This window comes from Pinus tabuliformis, chromosome 6 (assembly GCF_031772625.1).
Source record: "Pinus tabuliformis cultivar Carrire ecotype Pingquan chromosome 6, CPIR1, whole genome shotgun sequence".
NCBI lineage: Eukaryota > Viridiplantae > Streptophyta > Pinopsida > Pinales > Pinaceae > Pinus > Pinus tabuliformis.
In genome coordinates this window covers 23,214,706-23,239,723 of record NC_142292.1, presented here as the reverse complement: position 1 = coordinate 23,239,723, position 25,018 = coordinate 23,214,706, and the positions used below count along the sequence as shown (strand labels likewise).

The following is a 25,018-nucleotide window of genomic DNA, read 5'->3' as shown; positions in this document are numbered from 1 at the left end:
TATTTGAAATTTGTATAAATTTTATATATGTAAATTTTTATAAAGATTCATAGCATACAAACTCGTGAAGTAAGATACAAACGACTACCTTTCCTGAAGTTTGACTTTTCAGATAGAATGGTGGCTGCGGACTTTTGCGAAGTAACTTTGGCTGTGAAATTTTAGTACGTTAACGCTGTGTAATGAACAGAGGGCGCATACTAACTCTTTTCTCGACCGTGAAGGGCAGCGTTAGTGCTTTAACGCATTGTCCATCACCACTATGGAGCGTTAAGCCAAAATTGGTGCAAGGAAAGGTGACTAACGCCTTTCTCGTCTGGCTGCATAGCGTTAATACGCTCTGGTTTGACTCCTCGATAACATTAATCTACAAAAAAAAAAATCTTCAACGCAGACTTCGCAGCCACGTGCCGGTTCTTGGGCGTATTTACGCGGATCCGGATCCGAATCCGGATCAGATCCGTGGATCCGTGGATCCTGTACCCCAGAGGGCCGGATCCGGTAACTTAGAATTTTTGTTCAAAATATTTAGGCACGCTGACAGTTCACTAATTTGAAAATGTTGAATAAAGGCGTCGACAGTTGGATTGTCAGCGCAAATTTAAAAAAAACATCAAACTAAAGGAGTTAACGGTTGGATTGTCAACGCGGATTTAAAATATATGTGTGTGTGTGTGTGTGTGTCAAGTTTCAAGGCACCAACAAATCAAATGTCAACAAAGATTTAATTTTCTGGACACGCGAGCGCTGACAAATCAGTTTTCCATACTATCATCATTCAACAACTGGCGTTGATCAATTAGTTGACTCCTATTTTGATAAATTTGACCCGAGCTTCACAGCAAGATTACTATTTCAAACATAATGACACAAACTCAGCAGTCAGGGAAAAGGTGCCAAAACATGTTTTGTTTTCACTTGACAAAACTCTGTTTTTACACATTTTCCTGTAAAAGACAGTAACTTTGAGCATGGTTTCCGAACAAATGGGAAAGAATTTTTGAAAACCAAAAGAAGTTTTTGTCAGGAACAAACCCATTAACAAAAATTTCTCAGATTTTACACAGCTATCACGGTTTTGGAGATTCGAATGGCTCTTTGAAGCCTATTTTTCAGGAATTCGCCAAAAAAAATCTCATGAACAGTGGTTGATGAATCACCTCATCAAATCAGCAATTAAAGGTCACATCAAACTTTCCAAAGATAAATATCAACAATCTAATCAACATTCCAAATTTAAAGAGATTCAAGACCAGCAGCATTTAATTATTCGATACATATTGTAACTACTTCCATATTTATTTATTTTTTATGATTTAATTTTATTTTTGTTTCCAGAAAGATAGAAACAGTTTGGGATATTATTTAAGCAAGGCTATGTAATGTAACAGGGGTTGGGACTTTTTTGAAGAAGAAAGACTGTGTGTTAATTTTGATCAATATATTGCTATATGCAGTGTTACATATACAGTTTGAGGGGATTCATGTGTGTATGACTTCTTGTCTGTTTTTCCTCATGGTATTTAGTTTCTCTTTATGTTGCATCTCTTGATCTTTAGGTCTTCAGTATTTTGGATAAAACGTTATGCACTAGAATTCCTTATGAATGCTCTGATTCCTAAGTAACAGGACACGTCCCTCAGTGTCTGGTGTCCTGTATTCACGTGTCAGACACCAAACGTGCCCTAAAATGTGTCGAAAACATTTTTTTGTGTCCTCCAATCGAGACACGTGTTTTGGACGTGGCGAAAACGTGCCCTAACGTTTTTGGCTCTTAAAACACGTGTCCCATGAAAAGTGACGTTTAAAACTGCGACCTGGTTTATTTTTAGGTTTTTCTTGTCATTGTTTGCCGCTGAAATCGAATTTGTTGTTTAGTGTAAGGAATTCCGCTAGATGACTAATGAGGTCAACCATGTTTTTGCCGACTTCTTGTCAAGTCCATGTCATACTCTCACTTTCCAACCTCACTGAATTGTTTGTTGTCATGTCTTGGATCATTATTTTGTAATAGAATTTGATATGATTTTGTATTTACTTTATTATTTTTAAAAGTTATTTTAATATAAAGGTTCAATGAACATGATTTTGTCGATGTCATTATTTATCTTTGTTTTACTAATATTGTATCATACATATAGATTTTGCGTTCATATCTGAATACATATGCATAAGCACATGTCTGAATGTGTATCTACATATGTGTTTGTAGATGTAAAGCACTCCTGAGTTTTTCAGAAATTAAAAAGTGGGATAAATCAGTGGTTTCTCCATAGTGACTCTATGGAAGATCCATCTGGACTCCACAGGAGTGATAATTGTTTAGAATTCTTCCTGTCTGTGATTTGTATATCCTCACGAAAATTGCATCTCTAATTTCAAATCATTGCATCAGAAGAAACCCCTGGAATAGCAAGAGACTAATTTCAAAACTATCACCACTAATCATGTGACGAATCTACTTGTATCTAACAAATTCGCCATTCTACTATTTATCCATTATGCTATTTTGTATTGATGTACTTCTATCTACTCATTTCATGAAATTGTTTTCACTCTCTTACTTGCAACAAAGAGATGCTAGTATTTTTCTAGATTTGCTACTTGTAAAATTGGGAGCACTATTTAGTATTTAGTGTCCCATTATTATTGTTTTCAGCAAAAACAAGCAAAATGATATATGAAAAGAACAGTGGAAAATAATCTCAACCAACATGATGTCACCATAAGGCAAGAAGTTCGAGAGAGTAGATTATTGATAATTGTTTATAAGGCAACAGTTCAAGAGAGTAGATTATTGATAGTTGTCTATGGGAAGAATAAGCTACTGATTGTTAGAGCTTGTCAACCAGAATATATGTTTTCTTCTAGATGAATACATATCTTTGTACTAAATACCAATGTTGCAAACAGCGGCATCGGGATAAAATCGGCAAGGGTCCGAAAAACCAAAAAATCGTAAAATCGGGAAAATATCGGTAAAAATCGGCAGACATCGACAAAATTAAAATACCATAAAAATATCATTAAAAATCAGCAAACATCGGCTAGGCCAAAAAATCGTGATTTCAAGATAAAATTGGGATGTTATCGAAATGTTCGCAACACTGCTAAATACTAAATAGATATCATCCTGATTCACATATGTAGATGTTCTAATTTCTAAAAAATATGGATCAGGCACTATATTTCAGTATATATATATATATATCGTGTCCCTCATGTCTTGTTTCTGGGGTCGCTGTGTCTCGTGTCGAATACTCGTATTTACATATCCTCCGTGTCTCATGTCCTCTTGTCATGTGACTTAGTCTGATTCATGCTATCTAAATACTTTCCATGTTTTCTACTTAAATATTTATAACAAAATTCTTATTGCTCTGTTGTGATATTTATTTTCCGTATTCTGTCTCCACATCTTGATGGTAATTTGTCTAAGAAGTTATATCCTATCTTGCCTCTGTTAAGGGTTGTTTATGTATCATGTGGTTAGCATCCTCTACACCAGACTCCATGCCCAATGGTCCTTATTCTCTTCTTTCCAAACCAATTTCATCCTACAAGTTAAATCAGGCCAATGAGTTTAGCAACCAACTGTTAAGGTGACATTGGGTAGTTGAGTTTAAGGAGAAACCCCTCTCGAAATTGAAGGGTTGGCTTTCAATCCAAAGTGGTTAGAGGTTAACTCAGTTATTTCCCTCCACAGTTGGGGCTATTTCTGAGTGATAACATTTTGGCGTCATTGCTGGAGAACGAAGGCGATATCATCCCTGGGTAGTACGACAAAGAAGCAGTTCTAATTGTTGATGGTGAACAATGGTCAGACATCAATCAAGGTGGTTGTGTATCTTTCACCTAGCGACTCCATTGTCAGATACTCCAGAGCTTAGATATTCAAGTCGAATCCACTGTCTGAAGAATTCAAAGCTTGAAAGTTCTCACTGGAAACTCAATTTATTCTGGAATGACAATCTCAGTTGTTGATCCAGTTGCTTCATCAGTCAAGATGACAGGGTATGTGGCAGACCTTGTTTATCTTCAAGATTTTAGAAAATGGACTGTTTTCTGATGATGAATGGTACAAAGATATTTGTTCTGCTTTTTTTCTTTTTTAGACTCACGCAACATCTTTAATCTAGAGGACAGAATTAATTGTTTAGAGATGCCTGCTGAAGAAATTGAGATAGAACAAGAAGCATACAAAATGTCCCAAGACCTGTCCCATCAGACCAATTCATCTGAAAATTCCTATTATCAACAACAAGAAGAGTATGAGTCAAGAGTAGATGAAGCATTACTGATTCATTCAGAACAATATAAAAAAGGATACGAGGCTGCAATGGCTGACTTTCACAAGCACTATGATCTCAGGCCTAGGGTTAATAGTCCAAAATTAATTCTTCCTGTAGAAAATGAGTTTTCAATTAGTAAGCAACCTTCAAATGAAAATAAAGATGCTATTCATAATTTTTCACCCCTTGAAGTGACAGATTCAGAAATTATGGAAAGCCAAAATGATATTCTTGTTGAATCATATGAAGAGTTACCTTTGGACATTCCTGTAGAACATGATGTGGTTGTTCCTTTTGAAAGCTTCCAATAATATTCAAAGTTTTTCCTCGTAAATGAGAACAATGATAACCAGACTGTTTCTTTCTCATTTGGGAATGATCTTGAAGTTTACAATGAGAAACTTGAACAAGGAGCAGTATCTAAAGATTAGGGTTAATTTTTTCTTCTTGTTAATCAACAAAAGATTTTTGAAGACCATTTTGCATTTCTGTTAGAATCGTCACAGGATATCAGTTTTACGATGTTCATGAGCAGAGGGATTAGTTTCAGATGGCAGGTTGGGTTGTCACATTTACAATTTTTATTTCTACTTGAAGAAGCTGAAAAAGCATGCTTCAGTCAAGTATCCAGCTGCTTGATTGGTTGCATTGGCAATTTTGTATTACTTGATACAGCAATTGTTTTCAGCTGTTAGAGTAGGATCTATTGAATATGATTGTAGTTCAAGCATTTAGATTCCAGTTTGTACAAAGGACTGGCATTTCAGTTTTTCAGTTTTCAACAGTTGATTTTCATGTTACAACAGACTCCATGCCCAATGGTCCTTGTTCTCTTCTTTCCAAACTAATTTCATCCTACAAGTTAAATCTGGCCAATGAGCTTAGCAACCAACTGCTGAGGTGACACTGGGTAGTTGAATTTAAGGAGAAATCCCTCTCCAAATTGAAGGGCCAGCTTTCAATCCAAAGTGGTTAGAGGGTTACCTCAGTTAATTCCCTCCACAGTCGGGGTTACTTCTGAGTGATAACAGGAGGATATCGAACAGCACAAAAAAGAGATGCCAAAACCATCAACAGAGACCAAGGAGTCTCCTAATTTTGAGTTAAGGGTTTGTGTGTGTATGTTGGTTATGTAGGTTACAAAGAAGGGACAATCACCAGAAGTTGTCATCAAAGAAAATGAAGAATTGCCTCATGAAGGCATAAAAAAGCCCAAAATCAAGAAGGCTCCAACTGATGAAATGAAAGATACTGCAGATCTTGAGGAGAAATTAAAGTTTCTAGAAGAATAATTAACAAAGCCCAAGGTTGATGAAGACTGCACAGAAGTTGCAGGAATAATTCATGTTGGTTATAAGGAGCATCCAAGAATTCCCAACAGCAGTGGTACAGTTAGAGAAGTTGAAAACAAAAAAAAGAATCCAGAGGAGGAAGACAGAAGCCAACCTTCTGAAGGAAGCACGAGGATAAATGTACTAAAAGAGAATCCATCTAAAGGTAAGTTGGGTAGAAGTATAGAAGGGAGGAATGTCAGAGAGAAAAGCAAAGAGAATATTTCAGAATTGGGACAACATTTTGACCAAAATGAAGACATGAAGAAAGTCATAAGTTGGCTTGAAAATCCTTCAAATGATTAAGTACATAGAGTCCTGAAATGGTTTATGCAAGATTGCAATGATGCAAGTATGGAGCTTGAATACCATGTGAAAGGGATGACAACAGAGGATGAGAGGAGGGCTGAAGTAATTATGATGGTCCAAAAATGAAATTTAAATGATCATTGGTGCATAATCATGAATTTTCTCCAATTTGTGTGGGATAAGTTGCCATAGTGTACTGAAACTTATCCAAGTTGTTTGGCATCCTTTCTCCTTGGATTGCCTCAAAGATCATGCTGTTGGAAAGTGAAATATTGTACTCTTTCTGATGTTGTTTTATGCTTTATTTCATAATAGCCCTAAGGCTAAAAATTCAAAAGGATAAAGATCCAGGAAACCTCTAGTCAAAGTCGTGAAATTTATGTTTTGCATTGGAGGTCAAAGCGTGAAGAAACTTTCACATGGTATTAGAGCTTCCTGTAGCTGAGATCACTCCAGACTACGAGAAAACTTGTATTTCAACTGAGATTTATCTAGGAGAGGTGATTGCCCTTGTCAATTTTGTTAAGGTAGTGAGGCCCTAGTGTGCTTGAGATGAGCATTTGCACCTATGAGAGGTTTAGATGAGTTTCTCTTGTGATAAGAGATGATGGATATACTACATTGATAGGTGTTATGGATGTATTTTCAGCTGGTGTGATGCCTAAAATGACCTCTAACAAGTGGCTGATTTGTTCCACGGATTGCCAGTGAATCAGTGATAGGTGGTAAATCTATGTGATTATTGACGGGTATGGTTTTATTCTCCAGTAGATAGTTGATTTGTTCTAGTAGATGCCAATGTATTTTTCACCCATGATAAGTTAAAGATCTTCTTCATCGCGCAGATTTTCCGAGATGGATATTGCTTTGGTCTCTTGTCCTTCAACGCTGTGTCTAGTGTTGAATGGGATGTGGTCAGTGGAGCTTTGAGACATATAACATATGACAGGTCCCTAATCAACAGGTTGCAAAAGATAGATAGAGGCATGACTCTGGAGCTTGGTGATGAGGGCACTTACCTTGTGCGATGAATACACTCCATTTCCTTGTCGATGCTTTTAGGTGATGTTCTTCCGTTGAGTGATATTTTATTTGTTCTTGGTTCAAGGAAGAACCTTCTTTCAGTTTCTTGTATGACAGATGTACAATGGTGAGTTGCTTTTGAGGGATAGCAATGCACCATCACTTATTGTAGTCCAAGGACTTTGGCTAGACAGGTGAGAGAAGGTGGCCTCCTTCACAAGTTATTTTCTAATTCTGTGGCATGTGTACATTCCATTGAAAAGCAGGATGACTTGCTAGGAAGCTCAAGAGCATGTAGGAGCACCCACATCTTCAGTTAGAGTGAGTATGCCTCCTACAAGATATGCTAGTTATGTTGCATTGGTTTTTTCTATCCACGAGTGTTGTCTAGAAAGGACAGTCTTGAAAACATTAATCTGGGTTCCTTGCAGTATGAAATTGGTTTCATAGACAACCAGAATGGTGGAATGAATCATAAGAGTGACACTTTACAAGAAAGAACAGGTCAGGAGGGAATGAGGATGCTGTCAGGAGCAGATCAACAAGGCAACCAGATAGATATTATTGAAACATCTGAGAAGGACGTGGTCGAATCAGTTTCTTGTGTCAGTGGAAAACAGCTCATATTAAGCTTGCAAATACGAGAAGGGTGATCTGAAGAAATGCTTCATAACTTGCTAAAAGAATTTTGGGTCAACTTCTGGAGTAGCGGACAGGGAGATATTTATTGGTTTTAGCGGCTGCATGACCCCTGGCATTATCTATAGATGCAACCTAGATGTGGAAAAACCTGAATTAGTAGTTTTAAAGGTAACAGTTATTTCAGATCTTGAACAGACAGAGTTCGAGGCTAAACCAATTTTCATAGCCAGCAAGGGTGGAACTCAGATACCAATGTTCAATAAGGAAAATGGTCCTCATCCAGCTCGTGGTTATGGGAACTTTGACATCAGCATCACCCCAAATACTAGTATTGAGCACTTGAACATTCAAAGGCATTCAGGGGCAGTTTTTCCAATGGCAAATATTCGCAATGATGGCAAAGTTGGAGAAATGTCAGGGACTGTTGCATCAATTGTTTCAAATGAGGGCAGGTGGTTTGGAAGTGACCAGGAGGAAGGATACAAGACAAGTGGGAAGTCTTCATTCTTGAAAGCAAGGGGACAAGTTTTGCAGCACCTGAACTTGCAATTGCTTGAGGACAAGCAATATCAGGAAGGGGGGACTGTAATGTTCCCTCTTAATTAATTGCCCTAGGGAGGACAAAATAGCCAATCCAACCCCGTATCCTATAGTCTTGATAAAGGAGTAAAACCCCATTTTTCCAATTTTGGGGCAATATTGTGTGAATGTTGGGTCAGGTGGGGCAAAAAAACCCAAAATTGGGGGTTGCATTAACAACTCTTCACATTTGGGAGCCCATGAAGGAATCTATAAATAGAGGAGAGTTGGAATAAAATTATGATCATCGAATTGAATCAAAATATATATCTTTCTTGAGCTGTGGCTCTGAGGGTTTTAAGACCCCTTTCCCTCTACTAAATTTCGTTGGTGAAAGATTCCACCCTAGTTAGACACTTTTCTTCATTTATTTTCTGTTTCTTTGGTCTGGTAAAATCGTGGAATCCAGTCTGTCTGACCAAGCAACAATTCGGTGACAAAACCAATTGAAGGAGCTACTAACTGTGGACAGATTGAAGTTTTATGGGACAGCGAAAGGGAGGAATAGGAGACTGCACTGAAACAGAAGCAGTGAGTTTGCCTGGCCGCAGGGCCAAATCTACAGTCCCAGTTTCCCACAGGAACATCAGACCGACCACAAGTTGACTACAGACGTGACCAAGCTATATCTCTAGCTGCGGGCACCCTCAGGAAGGCAACCGAGCCTATTGAAATTGTTTTATCAGTTCTAAGGAGTAACACAGGACAGTCCAGGTCGCTAGTTGCAGGAAACTACAGTAAATTTACAGTTAGCGGAACTTAGTTAAATTTGATTTATTATTGCAGCTGGTTTGTTAAATCATTGATAATTATAACAGTACTCTACTTGGTGGAATATTGGATTTCTGGTTTACTGGGCAGTCAGCCCTATTATTGTGAAATTGAGGAGACTACTGTTACTGTTGAACGAAGTGTTTATTACGTGAAGAAAAACCACTGTTGAATAAATAAATGAATTCTGTTGGAAACCCTGAGTTGAATAAGGAACCTTTAGGGCAAAATTACCCTAGGACATTGCAAATCTAGGAGTGGCTAGACAAAACTCACATGGATCTGAGTAATAAAGAGGAAATTGAATGAACCAGCATTGTACCCAACAATGACCATAATGATCCATTGTCATTCCAACACTCTACTAAAACACTTGAGCCTTGTTACCTCTTCCTCTAGGCTAGTCATTTAGAGAACCCAAACCAGAAGTATCTAGGAGGGGAATTCCAAATGATGACCTTGAGATCTCCAATAACCACCCATTTCCCCACTTGTAATGATGATGCCACTAGTTCCCTAAAGCATTTTAGCTCTGCAACCTATGATCTGACAAGGTCTGCGTCAAGGAAAATCTTGTTGGGGAGGTAAAACAACCTCCACTTGGCTAAGAACCTTAAGTCAGTTGTCTGCTAATCTAAACCGAATAAAAAGTGTAGAATCGGGTCCAAACTAGGCTCTCTCTACAGAAGTATCAGGAAGCTCAAGGTTATCCCAGACGAACATTGCACCCACCTACATTAGTTTCAACAATCATGAGAGCGGGAAGTACCTTTACCAAGCCCGCCTAGTGCGCTCTTCCATTAGCTTGGCATGTACTACTTCCTCGATCGTGGCAAGGTGGGTGGGGGTGAGTCTTGTCCCTACTCTTAACAACCTATGCCCAAGAATTGATATGATTCTTTGTTCATTGTTTGAAAGTGGCTAGACGGGTTTGAATCTACTCCAGTTTGCTTTTGAGAGAGAATTTCTCCATGGAGAGCATCATTGTTAAAATTGGCAACTAGGGCCAAACTCCATGTGGGTCAGCTTATTTGTGGCAGCTGATATTTTTATTGGATCTCTCTCGTCGAGAGGTATAGGATTGATCTAAAGATCATCCGATTCTGATAAAGTATTTATGAAGTTATGAATTTATTTATGTTATGGACAAATTGTTAAGTCGGCCAGCAACTTATGTAGGCTCATAAGCCCAACAGTCATGTCTATTCAACCTCTACGTTTTAGTATAAATAGAAGAGGACTTCAAGTCATTTCTACACAAACTTTGATCTCTTCCTCTCTCTACTTGTCTTTGGGTTTTAGTAGGAGCAGAGATCATAAGGAAAAGCCGGAAAATCCAGAACTGCCAGAAATGCCGGAAAAGTTGGAACTGCCGGCAAAGCCGGAAAAGCCAGAACCGCCGAAAACGCCGAAAACACCGAAAAAGCCGGAAATACCAAAAAAGCTAGAAAAGCCAGAAAAGCTGGAACTATCGGAACTGCTGGAAAATCCGAAACTGCCAGAAAAGCTGGAACGACCGGGAACTGCCAAAACAGCCGAAGCATCTGTCTCCGAAGTAAGGCAGCATGATGTATGAGATCATGGGCAGCATAATAAGTAGCATGATGATATGAGCATGGGCAACATAATGATGCATGATGATATGAGCATGGGCAGCATAATGATGCATGATGATATGAGTATGGGCAGCGTAATGATAAATGAGATCATGAGCATGGGCAGCTTGATGATGAATAAGACCATGGAAGATGCAACATGATGAGCAGCATGAAGATGAGAGCAACTCAGTCATCAAGGTTCAACACATGTGACAGTACAACAAGGTGTCACACGGTAATGTGCAGCAAATAGACGAGATGCAGCACTATGATAGGTGAACGAGTCACCTTAGAGAATCAGTTGAAGCAATATGTCTTCAACTAATCTCATGCCAATATCAAAAGTCAAAGTGATTGACTTCTATTGTAAATGTACTATCTCTCTCACTTTCTCTGCTGAACTTTGAAGAACAAAAAAGAAGAATTGATCAAGGGTTTCCCCACATTGTGGGGTTTGTCCCTGGCTAGCGCCACATCTTGTGTCCTCTTGTCTTGGCTTGTCTTTTGCAATTTATATTTATGTTCTATCTGCAGTTTACTTTATGCTGATGTGATTGCTAATGTGGAAAAGAAATTGAAATAAATTGCTCTAGCATAGAACATACCTAAAATTAACATGGTATCAGAGCCGAGGTGAAGACAATGCCCAAGCAAGAGTGAAAGAGCAATCACCAAGGACAGGAGGGACAAGACAAAAGGATTAATGAGTTCCACATCTCTCTTGTAAGTTCGCTAAGGGTGAAGTCGAAGCAGAGAATATTATCAGAATGGTGTAGCGGAAGATTCTGATGGCCTACCTAAAGATCACTTCATTGGGAAGTTCGGATCTAAGGGTGGAAGGAAAGACAGATGCCTTGGTTACAATAAGTTCAGCCATTATGTGAAGGAGTGTCTGAATGGTAGAGACACTTTTCTTGATGAAGATAACAATCATTCCAGGGACATCTTCAATGATCAGAGCAATGATAAGTAATGCAGGTCATCAAGGAAATGGTCGAATCTTCAAAGAAAGCAAGGAACCCCAGAATCTCTTTTATGTACCTGATCGCAAGAAGAACCTGGTGTCCATTTCCGCAATGGAAGTCAAAGGTTCAAGGTGGCACTCATCGATGGAAAGGTACGTGCTTGAAAATAGATTTTTCAAAGATGTTTTTGAGTTCAGGGTTGTAGCAAGTTGAGGGAAGTCCACTGGGAACCATGTCCATTGACACAGCACCAGAGGTCTGTGAGTCAGATGGTGACCGGGATGCCTGAATTCAAAAAGAGCATGAAGGTACGTGTCTGAGATGTACCGAAGGAATATCTTACAAGGGGACCATTCCCCTCATGTAGCAGGTCCACGGGTTTGGAACAACTCGTGGAGTTTGAGATTCATGAACGGGAATCTCATGTATACAGGTGGAAGAAAGCCCTCTATGGCTTGAAGCAAAACACCCCGGGCGTAGTATGAGAGGATTGATAGCTGTTTGATGAAGTTGAGATTCACTAGGAGTGAAACCGATCCAAACCATTACCCGAAGGTTGTGGATGATAGACCTCTCATACTGGCACCTCATAAGGACGACCTATTTCTGACAGGTGCAGACCCTCTCATTTGCAGAAGTAAGAGGGAGTTGGATTCCGAATGTGGAATGATAAACTGCAAGCCTGTGACTACCTCGAGGATATTAACTTTCAGAAGTTATATGGTAGTGATGTCGGACCAGATTTGGGAAATGCCTCTGAGTTTCATAAACTCAATCACGTTGATGTTCTTGGTGAACTCCGGACATATGTTTTGCAGTTAGCATGGTGAGCTCATATTTGGTTGAGCCTCACTAGATTGGTGCCAAGAATCCTCTGAGATATCTTCGGGGCACAATCTCTCATGGATTGAGATACACTGCCGGAAATATGAAAACTGCATGATTATTCGAATGCTGACTGGGCAGGCAGTGTGGAGGATCACTAGAGCACTTCTCAATGCTGGTTCTCTTTAGATTCTGCTTTGATATCATGGATGAGCAGGAAGCAAAAATTGGTTGTTATAAGTACCGCAGAGACCGAATACATAACAACGAGTATGACCTCATATGAAGTTGCTTGGTTGTGGAAACTCTTGAGTGAGTACACATGATGAATACCATTGTGATTCTTTGTGACAACCAGAGGTGGGATTCGATTATTGAGGAATCTCGTATTCAATGATTGCTCAGCAGATAAACATCAGATACTGCCTTATCTGGGATATGGTAAGTCGATGAGCAAGGAGGCTCCATCGCACTGAGATTATGTACAAGTCGCTACACTTTGTCAAAGCCACGGGGAAAGATCAAATTTGTGATTTTCCCGAACGACTTGGAGTGGTCGAGAGACCCTTGTAAAAGGGTCATGCATGTTGCATACATTGAGCTCTGGGAGCTCTGGGGGCTTGCGGTTCTTACTGGAGCAACATACGACCATAGGGTGACTCACCCTCCCCTGGTGGTGCGCACTGGGACAGGATGATTCGCTCTCCTATAAACAGGATGATTCGCTCTCCTGTGAACAAGATGATTCGCTGCCTTGTGGGACAAGATGATTCACTCTCTTGTGGGACAAGATGATTCGCTCTCCTGTGTAGCAGGATGATTAATTCTCCTGTGAGGTCTGGATGATGTGTTCTCCATGATGATTGTGTAGCAAGATGATTAATTCTCCTATGAGGTTTGGATTATGTGTTCTCCATGACGATTGTGTAGTAGGATGATTAATTCTCCTTGAGGTCTGGATGATGTGTTCTCCATGACGATTGTGTAGCAGAATGATTAATTCTCCTGTGAGGTCTGGATGATGTGTTCTCCATGACAATTGTGTAGCAGGATGATTAGTTCTCCTGTGAGGTCTGGATGATGTGTTCTCCATGACGATTGTGTAGCAGGATGATTAGTTCTCCTGTGAGGCCTGGATGATGTGTTCTCCATGGCAATTGTGTAGCAGGATGATTAGTTCTCCTGTGAGGACAGGATTGATTAAGTTCTCTTGTCGAGGCATCCTACCCATGCAGTCTGGGACTCATGGGAAGTACCTCTTATCTGATCAATGAGCAGGGAAATGAGGATAGGGACCATAGTAGTACCGATGGACGCATCGTTGCATCTACTATACTCCCTATGCTAGGATGACCTTCATTAATCTAGGATCAATGATACTACTCTGGGACCAGTGGCAGGAGTTGTACCTACTATGACGCTGACTTCGGGTTGGTTGAGACTGGTTTGGGACCAATGGTACATACTCTGAGATTGACTTCGGGTCAATGGAGTACTGGTCTGCGACCAATGGTAAGAGTTGTACCTACTATGACATTGACTTCGGGTCGGTTGAGACTGGTTTGGGACCAGTGGTACATACTCTGAGACTGACTTCAGGTCAGCGGAGGACTAGTCTGGGACCAGTGGTAGGTGTTGTACCTACTATGACACTGACTTCGAGTCGGTTGAGACTAGTCTGGGACCATACTTTGAGACTGACTTCGGGTTAGTGGAGGACTGGTATGGGACCAATGGTAGGAGTGGTACCCATAATGATGTTGACTTTGGGTCGCCTGAGACTGGTCTGGGACCAATGGTACGCACTCTGAGACTGACTTCAGGTCAGTGGAGAATGGTATGAGACATTCTCGATCAATTCTTCTTCTTCATTGTTCAGCAGAGCTAAGTTGAGCAGAGCTGAGGAGAGCAGAGTCGAGCCAGCAGAGCAGCGCAGAGCCAACAGAGCCAGCAGAGCAGTGCAGGGCACTGATGGCAGAGATAGTACAGTCATACATATGGATCAGCGGATGGAGTTCTCCCTAGTTGAGAGGGAGTGTCAAAATTGGCAACTAGGGCCAAACTCCATGTGGGTCAACTTATTTGTGGCAGCTGATATTTTTATTGCATCCCTCTCGTCGAGAGGTGTAGGATTGATCTAAAAATCATCCGATTCCAATAAGTATTTATGAAGTTATGAATTTATTTATGTTATAGACAAATTGTTAAGTCGGCCAGCAACTTATGTAGGCTCAGAAGCCCAACAGTCATGTCTATTCAACCTCTACGTTTTAGTATAAATAGAAGAGGACTTCAAGTCATTTCTACACGCACTTGGATGTCTTCCTCTCTCTACTTGTCTTTGGGTTTTAGTAGGAGGAGAGATCCTAAGGAAACGCTAGAAAAGCCGGAACTGCCGGAAAAGCCGAAATAGCCAGAAAAGATGGAACTGCCGGAAAAGCCAAAAAAGCCGGAACTACCGGAAAAACTGGAACTACCGGAAAAGCCAGAAAGGCCAGAAAAGTCGGAAATACCGGAAAAGCCAGAAAAGCCGAAAAAGTCGGAAATGCCGGAACTACCAAAACAACCAAAGCATCTATCTCCGAAGGAAGGCAGCATGATGTATGAGATCATGGGCAGCATAATAAGTAGCATGATGATATGAGCATGGGCAGCATAATGATGCATGATGATATGAGCATGGGCAGCATAAAGATGCATAATGATATGAGTATGGGCAGCATAATGATGAATGAGATCATAAGCATGGGCAGCTTGATGATGAATAAGACCATGGAAGATGCAGCATGATGAGCAGCTCAGTCATCAAGGTTCAACACATGTGACAGTACAGCAAGGTGTCACACGGTAATGTGCAGCAAATAGACGAGATGCAGCACTATGATAGGTGAATGAGTCACCTTAGAGAATCAGTGGAAGCAATATGTCTTCAACTGATCTCATGCCGATATCAAAAGTCAAAGTAATTGACTTCTATTGTAAATGTACTATCTCTCTCACTTTCTCTGATGAACTTTGGAGAACAAAAAAGACGAATTGATCAAGGGTTTCCCCACATTGTGGGGTTTGTCCCTGACTAGCGCCATATCTTGTGTCCTCTTGTCTTGGCTTGTCTTCTACAATTTATATTTATGTTCTATCTGCAGTTTACTTTATGCTGATGTGATTGCTAATGTGGAAAAGAAATTGAAATAAATTGCTCTAGCATAGAACATACCTAAAATTAACAATCATTCAGAGGGTGGGGAGCTTCTTGTGCTTTCCCTTCATTCAACAATTCTTGTGGTTTTTCTATTCCACCATGTTTACTCTAATCGAAAGAACAAGCATTTCCTATTTGACCTGTTGCAATACCTTAGCAAGACTATGAAGTTGGGCAGCTAAAAATACTAGATATGTCGTAAGAATTAGTAATTACCATGTTATCAAGATCAGGAGTGTCTTGTGTATGTGTTATATTCTTTGCGCAATTAGCCACATGCGTAATTCGTTTGTACCACGTGCAATAGGAGCAGTAGCCCCTCTTGCTCGGGGGTTCAAAGATAGAGACCCTGAAAAAAATTGGTGGTTTTTTGTGTCCATTTTTGGCAATTTTTGGCACATGGTTTTCACTTTTAGGAGTTTTGTGGCACACGATCATTCGATCCATGGATTTTTAATTCTGTTAAGGAACTAAAGCTGTATTCTAATCCAGGGTTAATGGATTGGGGGTTTATGGATGCCGGAAGATATACATATCGTATGTTAACATTGTAAAGATATAATATACTGAAAATTATTTCTAGTTTCCCAGTTTTTTTGTTTCAAGGGTAAAAGCTGTGTTGAATATGTGTGTTTCATTGCATCTTTTCTGTTTTTTTATTAAGAGTCTGTTTGCAGCAATTAATTCTATATGGTTAAAACCAACAAACTGTGGGCTTACACTGTGTGCCCAATTCTGATTTGACTATTTTGTCTTGTCCTGCTATCAGCTGTGGTTTTTCTAGAATAGCCAAAGTTCTATCTGGAGCTTCTTTCCTTTCACCTTGGATGGTAGAAGAGCCAAGCTCCCTCATGCCTACGTCCCACCCAAGGATCGTACAGCTTCATCCCATTATGGTACCCAATTACTCTGACAGTCACCCAACGTCCCTGTCGCCCCCTTTGCCCTTGGTCAATGTGACCAAGAGACTTTGAAATCACCCTAAATTTTCCCCCTTCCTTGGAAAAAACCTATGTTGCAGGAAACGTGGGGCAGAAGGGTGTTTCCGTACGGAAACGGGTACGAAACGCTGAAACGCGTTTGGTACGGCCCTGAAACGCGTTTCAGGCCGTACTGCCACGTTTCACAAAACTGAAATGTGGCCAGTACGGCCTGAAACGCGACCCACGTTTCAGCATTTACTTGTGTTTTTTTTTCTTTCCTAATCTATTCTGACGTTAGCCTAGTGACTTCTAGTTGCTTCCAAATGCCTGTCTAAAGTGATAAAAGTAAACTTTTTCCTTAGTGTTGATATGTAATTCATGGTAATGTTAAATTCTTAAAGTAAAAGTGATATTCTCCTTTATTTTTCATTTTCATCCTTTTACTTAAATTTTTAACATTACCATGAAATGACTCAGGATGTTTGAGAGTGGTTTCGTCCGCATTGGATTTCATATGGAGAAAGTATAATTTTAGATCTCACTCAAAATCCAGCAAACTTATCTGTTTTTCGGGATTTCAGGATTGGGGGGATTGTAATGTTTCCATTGGATTTTATCATGTATTAGGGTATGGAACTTGTATTTAATCAAGAGAACCAAGCCCTCTATGCAGGGGAGACTCCTAATAATCAAGAGAATGTAGGGTACTATGGTATGAAACTTGTATTTAATCAAGAGCATTAAGGTCGTTCGACTGTGTAAGAGGAGACTCCCAATCAAGCACGAGACAAGAAATTAGAAATTTCTCGTGCCTGATTTTGGATATTTCTATTTTCATTATGTGATTATTCATGAGTAAATGTGATGCAAATTTAGATACTTATAGTTTATGCATTGACAATTGACAGTTTTATCATAATGTAATAAATTAGAATGTATCATATATGCTTTATGAATGCACATATTTCTTAAATGTCCTTAAATATATATATATATATATATATATTCGCGTTTCCCTGTTTCCAAAATTTGGGGAGGTCGCGTTTCGTATCGCTTCCCGTTTCAGAAACTCGTACCTGTTTCCCCGTTTCGTGCAACCTTGGTAAAAACCAAGATATCTAGTCTCTGACATGCTTTGCATCACCCTACCTATGACACGATTATATATCTTCTAGATTTTATTTTACTTAGACCTAGTGATTAGCTTAGCTAGACACTTATCTAGGTTACACTTTCTTTTTTGCTTTCTTTATCTTACTTTCAACATTACATACAAGCTGCTTTTGCACTACCACATGGTATTCTTATTTGATGTATCTTTTAGTCCCATTGACCTACTTCTGTGGAAATTTGCCAAATATTTGTAAAATTCTCTTATCTTAATACTCATGAAACCACATCTGTGAGGAAGCAGCTTTGCAAGGGACTTCCAAAGGCCATCCTGCTACAACTGGATTGCCAAAAGGAGGTCAATGGATCTGTCATTTGTTACATTGATACACTTATCAGCTTCTCCCTCTGTTTCTTCTCCTCCTTTATAACTTTAAAATTTCATCCTATATATATATATATATATATATATATATATATATTCTCTCATTGATAGATGGATTTGGTCACTTAGTTCAAGATTGGTATGTATGTGTTCTGCATATTCTGCAATACACAAAAACCGTTCATACACCCATGCAAATATGACAAAAGAGTCAAAGACAACAAAAAGTACAGTACAAGTTTGTAGATCTTGTGTTCCTGTGCGATTGTTTTGATTTCCTCAGCCCTATAGACCTCTGTATTTCTTATCCCTAACTCCCTTTCTCTTGGGAGCAACAAGATGCTCTTGATTAGTTGTGGCAATAACCAAGCTGCCTGTTTACTTCCCATGGCAGATTGAATTTCTTCCTTTATCTGCTTTCTATGATTATTCACTACCCTCGGTGTAGTTCTGTGCTCAGTCTGTGACTCAATGATTTTCACAAGGCCTCCTATAACATGAGGTTGGGGGATTCAGTAATCCCACAACACGAGAATGTGAGGCATACTGGTCCCATAACATGGATTTCCTACTCGACCAATCTAGGTCTAGACATATCTGGGACAGATCATCTCAAAAGATGATTCAGGCAGTCCCTCCTTTAATGTATCAAGGTCCTTACATCCTGAGTAGTAACTCAATCCCACTGACTGATATATTGTCACTTGAGAACCCTTTCTGAACAATTATCCTCAGGAAGACAGAGTGGCATCCATGGATTGTCATGGGCAACCAATGTTGAGAACATCGGCATTAGGATAAAATCGAAAGGGTCCGGAAAACCAAAAAATCGTAAAAATAGGGAAATATCGATAAAATTTGGCAAACATTGGCAAAATCAAGGTACCATCAAAATATCGGTAAAAAATTGGCAAACATCAGCTAGGCCAAAAAATCATGATTTTGAAATAAAATCGGGATGTTATCGAGATGTTCGCAACACTGTGGGCAACTATGTAACTTGTCCACTCCTTGAGAATAGTTGATCCAACAGCCAGATAAATAGAGTTCATTTCTTACCCTACTTCTGCATGGCACCTCAAAACCAGGTGATTTTATTAATAACAATAAAGAGCAATTTATCATCCTTATTTGATTATTACAATCAGTTATGTGTCCCTCAACCCATTTATTTCAAATAAAGGTACATACAATACATTAACTGTGATACATAGAAATGTATCTCACATCCAGTTACAGTTTCTTCCCACATGCTAATTTCATATCTGGCAATGGTGTCTAGCAAACTGATAAAGAAATATTAACAAACCTATACGTTGAATGCTAATGCATATTTCACTCAAAATATACATTACCTTAACATTATTTTCCATTAAGAGCATCTCCAATCCAAGACTAATTGCCATGTATGTATATGCAATTTGTTCACATATATTAGATTATACTTATTACTGAATAAGGATAACTACTAACAGATCAAACAATGGTCATTAGAAGGCAGCATGGAAATCAGATTAAGGGATATAATATAAAAGTGAAACCAGTAGGTGATAAATAAACAAGGAAGTGTATTTACCACATCTCAAAACAGCAATATATGAACAACTCCAACAGAAAATTTCTAGACCGTGTATATATTTACCTCAAGCATCGAATTACACTCTCTGCTGCTGAAGCTTCTTGTAAAGCCTCAACTGCAGTCACAACTGCTGCATCTCGGTGTCCCAGACAATCCTGAAAAGTTATCACAATGAAATCATTGATTCATCTTGCTTTTGACTGCTATGTTGGTAAATCAACATAAAGAGGATAAACAAAAGAACCTGCCTTTCCAAGTTTCACAAGAGTTGATGGGAGTGAAGCCCATGAAACGCTTCCGTCGGTCCATCTTTTACTATTAACAACTGCCTTGACTAAATTGCAAGGAACATTGCCATTAGAGGACGATGCAGTAGGCTTTTTTGATGTTGAATTAGTAGCTGATTTTGTAGGTTCAGACACCGTTACTGTCTTTGAAGGTAAAGCACCTGAACTGCAGTCCTTTGGGGATGATTTACTGTTCCCGGGAGACTTCTTGTTGAGAGAAACCTGCATGTTCACTGGCATACTCAGAAATTAAATATTCACAACAAGAATGTGCATTTTACAGAATCACACTGATTTTGACTCTCTTTATTGTAAAAGAGATATCTATGACAAAATGCTCAATTATATGTGGACTTGAATTTGGAAGTAGGGTTGCTTTGTTTACTTTAAGAAAGACTCATCCAAATAAAGTTCCAAGGGGGAAATGAATGAATAAATTAAATGGTGGAGAATTTAGTTCAACCATCGATCTATTTATTTTGATGAAAATAGTTCGGGGAATGTAGGCTTCATACAAGCTTATTTGTGATTAGATTAAAATTTTGATATTTTAGTTGTCGGGAGAACCAGTCTAGAGTCGAAATGAGATGATCAGAGCATAGATTTTTCCAGCAACAATGAGTGGGTTAGTGTCATCATTAAAACAAAGAAGCCTAAGACCTTCATAAGAAAAAATATCAACTTAAACTAAACGTCTTCAAAGGGATGTCTTTGTTAAAAATCTTGAGTGTGAGAGAGAGAGAGATTCACATAAACATAGGGACAAGTCTAAACATTCTACCTTTGAGACTTTTCTAATAAACATCACCAACATCAGGCTATGCAATTGTTGGTGAAATCCCAATTTTCTATTGCTTAAATTGCATTTTTTAATGCATAAACGGATTCATCACCCTAGAAAAACTCCTGGAATACTCAGATTGTACGGAATCAACAACTCAAATCTGCAATTACAACAATTTTTGGCCAGAGTTTAGGCAAAATTGGTAGGAAAATATGCCCAGAAAAAGTCCAAAACATAAAAAGGTAGAACATTTAGACTACACTTGAACAGAGTATTGCTTATTATGCTTCATCAATTAATTGACAATATAGATACATACTGAAGGTGGAGATGCCACATGAAGAAGGTGCACATGATTATCCTAAATAATTGCACATGGAAAACAACCCTGGGAGAAATACTAAACTTAAAAAATAAAGGTGTAAATACAAAACAGTTTCAGAGCCCTAAACCAAACAATCATAGATTTTCAGTTCAAACTACGGCTTTTCTAATACAAGTGAGTAAAATAGATACAGAATTAGATCTGCACACCTTTCAGCATATCCTGAAATAATATTCTGCACAGCATCTGCTCTCCAATTTGATCAGATAAAGAGATCGAAATGGAGATTGAATTTGTTTTGATGCCCAAAACTAATCAAGATAGACCACTAACACTCCTGAGTAAAGCACGTACTAACAAGTATGAAAGGAATGCTTACCGCAGCTCCCATCAAAAAGGACAGTAAAACAGACGTGAATTCTATTTCTAAATCTAACAAACAGCAATGCGGACAAGCCCCACTCCCGACGGGATGAGAGCTAAATAAAACACTTACAGAAGCACGAAGATCGGGCTTAGGATTCTCTTTCGCCGTCTTTGAACTTGGCTTCTCTTTACTTCTGAGTTCTAGGGTACCTTCCCAGCTTTTCCTCAACGTCTTTGGTCCAAAGTCCACCAGCCCGCTTGCTCCAAAAGTCCCCAGCGAACGCCTGTTGGGCTCTGAGGGGTAGATTTGTTAAAGGATGAATTTCTCTCCAGCTGCCCCTGTTTGATGCTGGGCACACTCTCCTTGTAAGGAACCGGTCTTTTTTCCTCACAGGCCACACGCATCCTGCTCTGGCTCCTCACCCCGGTCGTAATAGGCGCCGAAGCACAACTCGTGGGAGAAGAGGGCACGGAGCGCCCATTCGAGGAAGAGCGAACATTCCTGTTCACCTTGATTTCACTTATTGCATTTTTTTTTGCATCAATACCGTTTCCGTCTGCGTTTTTGGTAGGACGAAATCTTTCTATGGAACTCTGTTTGAGTCTCTCTGCAAGTTTGGCCGCAAGGGGATCCAAGGGATTCGATCTGGGGATGGTCTTTGCAGGTGCATTATTTTCTTCTGCAGACCTGTGATTGAACTTGGAGGCCGCCGGAGGGCCAGTTTGGTTGGTTGAGGGTTCGAGTCTGGAATTAGCTGGTTGGCGGTTCAGAAATCCCGGGGAATGCGTGGCAACGAGATCTTCAGGAGTACCGACGCAGCGGTGCCTGCCAGGCACAGGCCTCACTCCGCGCAGAATGGGAACTGGCGAGGCCGCCTCCAATTTGTCGACGTGGATAAATTGGCCGAGCTGAAGCTTATCGCTGAGTATGAGATCATGGTGCTCTTCCGAGAGAGACACATAAGTGGCATGGGATGAATCGGAGACCTTCAAATAGAAACCCTGATTCGGCCACAGCTCGCTTCCCGCCAGAGCCGGCACTATGCTTATCACCTGCAACAGCACCGACCTGTATTCCCCTCCCACTTTTACATCCGTATTCATGTGCTGTAGGAGCTTCAGCAGAACCCCAGGAGTCAGGCTCGCCATTAGTATAAATCCTAAAAAACTTCACACTTTCTAAAATTTATACTCCTATCAAGAACACCCACAGTTCCTCAAACAACCACCTGTGCTCAACTAACTGAAAACCTATACCACAGGCCAACATTTCCACTCAAATCTCTGTATCAAAAGACAGCAAAATTACAAAGCTTCAATAATGTGACTTCGCTTTGTCCTAAATTATGTCGAGAGCACGACGAATTTAGAATTCCCAATACCCACATTCCACTTTACAGTAAGATCCAGCTGCCTTCAGGGTGAAAAACCATTGGGAAGAAGCGGCCACCAGTCAATAGCCAGACCCAGTTGGGGAATTCGGATCCAATTGACTTCATTCCACTCACCCATTGTTTGTATTTTACCTTACTTTGGCCCAACAGCCTTCGTTTTCGTTATTTTACGACCCGAGATCTCGCTCCTTCCTTCTGTGTAAGTAGAAAAAGGTACTTGTCTGACCCTCCTCAGTTTCTGTGCCAGATAGCATTAGCATTGCGAATTGGTTTTAAACCTTTCACGCCAAATCACCATAAAGCGTTCATTTGCTTTTTCAAGATCACCCGTTTCATACGCGTGCGGACTCACTCCCCTGCGATCTGTTATCTGCTTTCATTTTCATTCTCCGGGAACTGTCAAATTCCTTTCTGGCACTCGAGACAAGAGGGCAGGCCACTGTGACAGAGCCACAGCCAGACAGTGTAAAAGAATAAGAGGGACATGTGCGTGGACTGAGACGTCAGCACGGCATGTGGCGCACATGGGCCATGAATTAGACTAGACCTGGGGCATTGACTCACACTTGTATTCATCAATCATCCACTTCTTCCGCCCAATTCCAACTACCCTACCGACATCTTCGCTTCCTCGCAATTACTCGGCACCCAGTTCTCCTCATTCCATGCCCTGGATGCCACTTCTCCTAAATTCAGCAAAGGTTCAGAAGTCTTTGGTGGATAGCATACAACTTCTACTACAGTCTGGTCAGTTGTGTAAATGCAACTTTTTGGATTCTGGTGGGAATGTTTAGCCAAATTCCTGGTTCAACGATAACACTATATCTGGGCCTCCATTAAAGCCTGACCACCGACTCCCTTTCCTGATAGGACTCTATGAACGGTGGGTAATTTTTATCATCCAATCCCAATTATTGCAGGCATAGATATCTTCACATGTCCAACTCAAAAGCTAATGTGAGAGCTCCAGAGGCAGAATATACGATCAATGCAGTCAGGCAAAATAAAGATCCTTTTCCAAGGATTTAGTGAAGTAAGCGAAGAATACATGCTCAGCGTTGGTTCGTTGCCATCACACCTCTTGAGCCCAAACTTACGGCGCATGAGCTGGATCAGAAAAAAACGTGTGCAATTTTTTTTTAATGGATTTAGAAGCGCGTAGAAGTCCGTTGTTTTTCATGTGACATATGGTCATACGTTTTTTCCATTAAAGTTTGCAAGATCACTTCGTTTCCATACGTTTTTCCCCTTAAAGTTTGCAAGATCACTTTGTTTCTCATCACAATAGAAAGACAAGTCACCAAAGGAGCGATAAATTCAAACTATGTTTTGTGATAGCTTTTTATTAAAAAAATTAAATCACAAAGATATTTATTCTTTTTAACTTTTTTAATTCTTGTATCAAATAGACATTTATCCTCTTAATTCTTTTTAACTATCCCATTGAGGAAAGGATGCAACGTAAACCATTTTGGCAGGGGAATTTTTTTTAATTCTTTTAAATCAAATAGACTTTATTCTTTTAATTTTTTGTAAATGTCTTTTTTATTTAAGAAAAGGAATCAACATAAATAATTATCGTAAGTACATTTTTTTAATCAATCATCTTCAATGTTATATTTTATGAATAACACTTTTAAAGCTGCATTTATAATAAATACGTGATAAAGTATGTAAAATCATATTATTTACACATTCTACACAAATGTCCATGACTAAAAACCAATGTTTTTTAGTTTTTAAATATAAGAGAATTGTCCTTGACTAAAAACCAATGATTTTTAGTTTTTAAATATAAGAGAATCTATGTATTAGTAGATTCAATTTATATATGTTTTTTAATACTATTTTAATTTTATTTGATGGTGGATGAGTATGTGAAAGGGAACAAGTAGATTCAATTTATATATGTTTTTTAATACTATTTTAATTTTATTTGATGGGTGGATGAGTATGGTGAAAGGTAACAAATCAATTTATGTAAAAGTAGATTTAATTTATATATGTTTTTTAATTTTATTTGATGGGGTAGATGAGTATGGTGAAAGGGATTTGAGGCGAGGCTCACCACCCCACTCTACTAATTCCCTATGCACAATACATGTGGGATAATTACTATTTCCAACTTTTTAAGAGTTTTTAGTATTGTTAGAGATTTCCAAAATAGCATTGTGTAATATGTGTGACCCATCTAACTTTTCAAATGGTGACTCCATCCATTATCAGGGACCAAAGAGAGCCTTGTGAGTAAAGGAGTGTTGGAGAGCCTTTTTATAGGAAATTTACTTTGAATAATCTATTCATTGGATTAACAGTCAAAATTTAAAT

General features: G+C 39.3%; 1 pseudogene across 1 annotated transcript in view; it reads right to left on the bottom strand.

Annotated features, from left to right (window-relative positions):
* Positions 1–23,780, bottom strand: part of LOC149257033 (protein CORTICAL MICROTUBULE DISORDERING 2-like) — a 72,102-nt pseudogene extending 48,322 nt beyond the window's left edge. Inside the window, exons 1-3 of the transcript XR_016256574.1 lie at positions 21,427–23,780; positions 19,783–20,043; positions 19,598–19,689 (exon numbers count right to left, since the gene is read on the bottom strand). The product of XR_016256574.1 is annotated as a protein CORTICAL MICROTUBULE DISORDERING 2-like (transcript). The remainder of the gene's footprint in view (positions 1–19,597; positions 19,690–19,782; positions 20,044–21,426) is intronic.
* Positions 23,781–25,018: the final 1,238 nt, after the last annotated feature.